The sequence below is a fragment of the Gossypium raimondii genome, chromosome 8 (assembly GCF_025698545.1).
Source record: "Gossypium raimondii isolate GPD5lz chromosome 8, ASM2569854v1, whole genome shotgun sequence".
NCBI classification, from domain to species: domain Eukaryota; kingdom Viridiplantae; phylum Streptophyta; class Magnoliopsida; order Malvales; family Malvaceae; genus Gossypium; species Gossypium raimondii.
Window position 1 is genome coordinate 41,356,538 of NC_068572.1, and position 6,074 is coordinate 41,362,611.

Genomic DNA, 6,074 nt, shown 5'->3' on the forward strand with positions numbered 1-6,074 from the left:
GCCTTTCTTGGGAGGTTTATCTTCAACCTCAACTTCCTTGGGTTCCAAAGTCCTTCCTCTTTACCAAGCGGTCACTTTGCAATTCTCCTTGCCTGATTTTCTTAGGTTCTCCGTGTCACTAGGCAAAGTTCATTGCCATGTATGCCTTTAATAAGTTCTCAAGATTATTAGAAGACTCAGTTATTGGAGGATTTTCTATGTAGTTTGGTACAACACCTTGGGGTTTGCTTCTAAGATCATTAGCTAATTATCCCATTTGATTTGCTAGATTCTTCAATGTTGTCGCTTAGCCTTGAATCAAGGCATTATTTTTAGCAATATATGCTTTCAAAAAATTCTCCAAATTATTTGAAGGTTCAACTTGCTGTGGTTTTTGAACTTATTGATTGAGAGCAAGAGGTTTATTTGCTCTATGCTGCATGTAATTATTGTTTCGTCCACCTCCCTGGCAGTGGATTGGTGGCTGAGCTGCAACATAATTTAAACCATTAGTAGTAAACTTTTTTAACATTGAAGAGATAGAAGATACATGAGCTTAGAGTGAAGTAAGGACATCTATTTCATGTACATTGGCTACTCGTCTTCCTAAAGGTGCTTGATTTATCGGCCACTGGTAATTGTTACTGGCTATTATCTCGGTGATCTTGTAAGTGTCATTATATGTCTTCGACAAGAGAACACCATTTGCAGAAACATCTACCACCAACCTTGTGTGTGCATTGAAACCATTATAAAATGTTTCCAATTAGATGCAATGCGGAATCTCGTGGTGAGGGCATTTACGTAGTAGCTCTTTGAATCTTTTCCATGCCTCGTATAGGGACTCATAATCTATTTGTTGGAAAGTGGTGGTTTCATTCCACAACTTAGCATTTTTGCTAGGTGGGAAATACTTAACCAAAAAGCGTTTAGCTAGTTCTTGTCAAGTTGAAATTGAATTAGATGACAATGAATTAAGCCATGCTCGTGCTTGTGCTCAATCCCACAAAGAATACAAAAACAACTTCAATCTCAATTCATCTTCAGTTACACCGACCATCTTAAAGGAATCGCTCGCCTCTATAAACAATCGAGGGTGAAGATGTGGATCTTTTGTGGGTATTCCACTAAATTGGCCTATTGTTTGAAGCATCTGAAACATCACAGGCTTCAATTCAAAATGTAGTGCTTCGATCTCTGGTCTCCAAATTCCCGAGTTTAGTTCGTTAAAAAGTGGCACAATATACTGTCTTATGGGGTGATCCCTATCATCAGCAATAAGGATTGGATTATGAGCATTAGCGACTCCATTCCATTGAGCATTGTTTTGATTCTCAAGGTCCATTTCTGCAGCTTGTCTCTGGGCTAATCTTTCTCGTCTTCTTTGTCTAAATGCCCATTCGATTACAGGGTCTACAAAGAGTAAATCGATGATTCGATCTATAGTCATGAAGACTTGAAAAGAAAATATAAAAAAATTAAAGCATTAATTAGTAAAGTTAGAAATTAAATAAAAATAAAATAAAAACTAGATTGCAAAAAATAATTTCAAAAACATGATTAAGGCAATAGTCTCCGGCAATTGTGTCAAAAACTTGTAATGCGTGGTTTGTGCAAGTGTACGCAGTCGTTATCAAGTAATAAGTAAGTATAAGAGTTATCGTCTCCACATGGACTGTATATGTTAATCAATATTTTGTAAAATTAAAGTTAACAATTTGGTGAGAAAAACAAAATAGTTTTGATTGGTTGATGTTAATTTAAAATAATTATTTAGATACAAAATGATATCTAATGCAAATTAATCTAAGTATGATGATTAATTAAATTTGATGAGGTGGATTTAGCAGCAGAATTCACAAGATTTGAACAACTATAACATGTATAGGCTAGAATAATCACATCAATTAACTTAGTTCATTTTCATCATGTTAATAATGTTCCGGAACATATTCCATGGCAACTTGATCTTTCATGAGTTTGAAGCCAATATTAAGTCCTTTCGGAATCTTTTACTTAGAAAAACATGCATTTTATTGATCATATTCAACTAAGGGTTTCTTAGAATTCATGTGAAGTAACAAGGACGAGTTTGGTTTGAAACAATTTAATCACATAAACTTAAAAACTATACAAGATAATAGAGCTTTTTCGAGTTATTATGAACCTTTAACTTAGTTGGGTTAGGATCTAAATTAAGCATGCAATTTTTAGTTATTGCATCCACTAGTCGTTGTCTAGTTAATATCACTCAACTAATTCTAATGCATCCATAACATGATTTAAATATACTTTACTGAATTGATGCAATCATCCTAGCTAAACAAAATTAAGCTACCATTGTTAATGAAAAAAATTAAAACAAATTGCAAACATGTTGAATAACAAGAACAACAATAAAGATTAAGGAAGAAAACACTCAAAATAATTTCAGTAATCCTTTGGAACTGATCGTGGTGGCTTCCTTCGATCCTCGTAATTGCTCCTTCGCAAGATGCTCCTCAAGGTGGCCAGCCAAGAGAGAATTTTCTCAAGGAATTTCTAACTAAATAAAGGGGAAATGAAGGGTTTATGAATGAGAGAAATGAGAGGTTAGTGAATGATGAGAGGAAATAAAGGATTAATGTTAAGTGTGGGATGATTAAGGGATGATTGAAATGAGGAATGGAGGTGGGTATTTATAGTGAAGGATGGTAGGTGTGTTTACTAAAAATAGCATGATGAATCCTTTAGGTTAGTGAATGATGAAATGAATCCTCCTAAATATGGTGACTATGGGGTGGACAGCAACTCATAAAGCACATGGGAAAAATGTGCAAAAATTTAATAAAAAGAATGTGAACATGGGGGCTTGAACTTAGGACCACCATGATAATTAATGAGTATTTAAACCACTAGACCAAACACTTCCTTATTCTCGAACTTGTTCACTAACAATAAAAAGTGACAGTTAGGCCTAATTCGGCCCCTAAGGTAAATAAAAGACTCAATTTGCACATTTTATTGAATATAAATAAAACTAAGAAAACTTAACTAAAGCATCACAAAAAATGCTTGTATTCAAGCTCCTTAAATGTAAAAACAAGTTTAATTTGCTACACTGAATTACGATAGATTAGCACTCCAAAGTAAAAATTGTCATGTGGTTTCACTAGATGAGTTTTCCTTTTAAAAAAAAACTAGTCATGCATGACTTTCAAAGAGATTTTCCCAAGAAGACTAACAAATGAGAGCATGTTCATGATGGGTGTTGGGTCAATGGTTACACACTCAAGATCATCTCTTATTAAATAGTTTCCCAAGATACGATATTTAAGCTATAGATGATGGCCAAACGTTAAATGGTCATTAGTTCGTGTAGAATCTTGAGAATTAAGATTCACGAACTGATTGAATGTAATCTATGCTCTTGCTAGTTAATCATGGGACCCCAAGGCGACATGGTTAATGAGTGTGAAAATGATTGTAGTAACAAAAAATTATTTTTCAAGATTTTAATACAAGATGCATGTATCATACTGCATTCTTGATATGTTGCTGAAATGAAAAATATTTGCTTAATAAAAATATAGTAATTAATGAATCTTTATTTTTTTCAGTTCAAATATGTCTCATACTCCTCTTATTAGTATTCTTACTGAGAATAAATTAAATGGGGATAACTTTTGAGAATGGAAACGAAACTTGATAGTAGTTCTCAGCTGTGAGAAACACAAATTTGTTCTTGACGAAACATGCCCTATTGAAGCTCAGCCTAAAGCGAGAAATCGCTGGAGAGATTTTGAATCGATTACTCAAATTTATATGTTAGCGAGCATGAGTAGTGTGTTGCAAAAGTAGCATGAGAATTTTCGTACTGCAAAAAGAGATCATGAAAAATTTGGAGGATTTGCTTGGAGGCCAAGTTGTATTTGCTCGACAAATCGCTTACAAATTTGATGAATTTTTAACAGAAAATTGACACTCTGGTCAAAGAACATATGCTTAAGCTTATGAGATTCTTAGCGGAAGCGGAGGACAATAGGGTTGAACTAGATGTGAACAATTAGATTGAATAATGTTCAAATCCTTAACCAAGGAAGTTGTTGGTTTTAAGGCCACTTACAACTTAGGGAATAAGGCGTTTACCTTGACTCAGCTGATGATGGAATTACAATCCTATGAGTTGTGCTGAATGATGGTAAGTCGGTTAAGGAGAAACCTAAAACAAACTTAGCTATGGGCCATTCTTCCTCTAAAGGAAAACATAAATCTAAAGGAAAGAAGAAACTAACTAAGTCTTCAGTTTCACCTCGTGTGGATAGGAAGAAGGCGAAGAAGTCAAAAGATCCTAAAAAGATCAAATGTTTCTTTTGCAACAGGAAAGGGCATTTCAAATCAAATGGCAAGGAGTATTTGGATTACTTAGCCAAAAAGGGAAAAGGTAATGAACTCTTTATGGTTGAAGCTTGCTTAGTAGAACAATCAATTGACAATTGGGTTATTGATTCTGGAGCCACTAACCATATGTGTGTTTCTTTACAAGGGTTTAGCAAAATGAGAATTCTACATGACAAGAGCCTCTCATTGTGGACCAGAGATGGGAGCTATGTTTCAATCGAAGTAATGAGAGATGTTATTTTACACTTTGATAATTTTAGGAATATTATTTTAAAGAACGTGTTTTATGTACCTCATTTTAAGAGGAATCTAATTTCTGTAGCATGTTTATTTTATGACGATTATACCATGACATTCAATAAAGGGATTGCTATTCACAGAAATCATTCTTTAATTTGTAATGGATGGATGAAAAACAATCTCTACTTTATCAAACCAAATAACTACTCAATGCTTCAAACTGAAATAGTGAATAAAAAGCTTAAACCTTCTCACTCTAATGAGGGGTGCCTATGGCACTTAAGACTTGGTCATATTAACCAAGAAAGAATCACTAGACTCGTGAAAGATGGTCCCTTAAGTATGCTGAAGGAAGTTAGTCTTCCACAATGTGAATCTTGCTTGGAAGGTAAAATGACTAAGAGGTTTTTTAATGCGAAAGGTACAAAGACCAACCAACCTTTAGAACTTGTGTACACTGATGTATGTGGTCTCATGAGCATTAATGCCTGAGGAAGTTATTGATTATTACGTGACTTTTATCGACGACTATTCTCGATATGGATATGTGTATCTAATGCATTGCAAAAGTAAAACCTTTGATAAAATTTGAGAGTTTCATGGCAAAATGGAAAAGCAATTACGTTTATCCATAAATAATCTTCGGTCTGACCGAGGTGGGGAATACTTGTCCGGCGAGTTCTTAGGATACCTCATAGAGAATGGGATTTTATCCTAATTGATTGCGCCAGGCACTCCACAGTAGAATGACGTAGTTGAGAGAAGGAATAGAACCTTGCTTGATATGGTTCGTTCAATGTTAAGCTATTCACAACCTTCTACTTCCTTCTAGGGATATGTGATACAAATGGCTTGCGATGTTCTGAATGATGTGCCAATCGAGTCTGCTTGTAAGACACCTTATTAACTGTAGCATGGAATGAAACCCACTCTAAATCAATTTAGAGTGTAGGATTGTCTAGCACATGTTCTGCATAAGGATGCAAAGAAGTTGGATGCACAGACAAAGTTGTGCATTTTTGTAGGATATCTAGAAGGAACAAATGGAGGATTATTCTACAATTATTGAGAAAGTTCAATTGTTGAGAAAGTTGTAGAAATACCTGTAAGCGATCAACAACATAGGGGAATCCATCATAGTGGGAGAGTTTCTAAGAAACTGGACTTCTTAATCTATGATTGTAGTATTTATAATACGAAAGTTAATTATGAGGATGATGATCCACTCACTTACGAGGAGGCTATGCAGGACGTTGATTCCAAGCTTTTGAAACAAGCCATGGATGCCGAAATGGATTCTATGAAACCCAATACGGTGTGGGAAACTGTAGACTTACCGGTTGGGATTAAACCCATTGGGTGTAAGTGGGTCTACAAGAAGAAGAGAAATGTGGAAAGGAAAGTGGAAACACACAAAGCTAGACTTGTAGGGAAAGACTATACATAGAAAGAAAACATCGATTACGATAGGACCT

The 6,074-nt window shown here is 34.9% G+C and overlaps 1 non-coding gene across 1 annotated transcript; it reads left to right on the plus strand.

The window, feature by feature from the left end:
* Positions 1-761: 761 nt before the first annotated feature.
* On the plus strand, positions 762-868 carry LOC128032271 (small nucleolar RNA R71). Its single transcript, XR_008188399.1, has one exon. It is a non-coding gene; the product is annotated as a small nucleolar RNA R71 (small nucleolar RNA).
* The last annotated feature ends 5,206 nt before the right edge of the window (positions 869-6,074 follow it).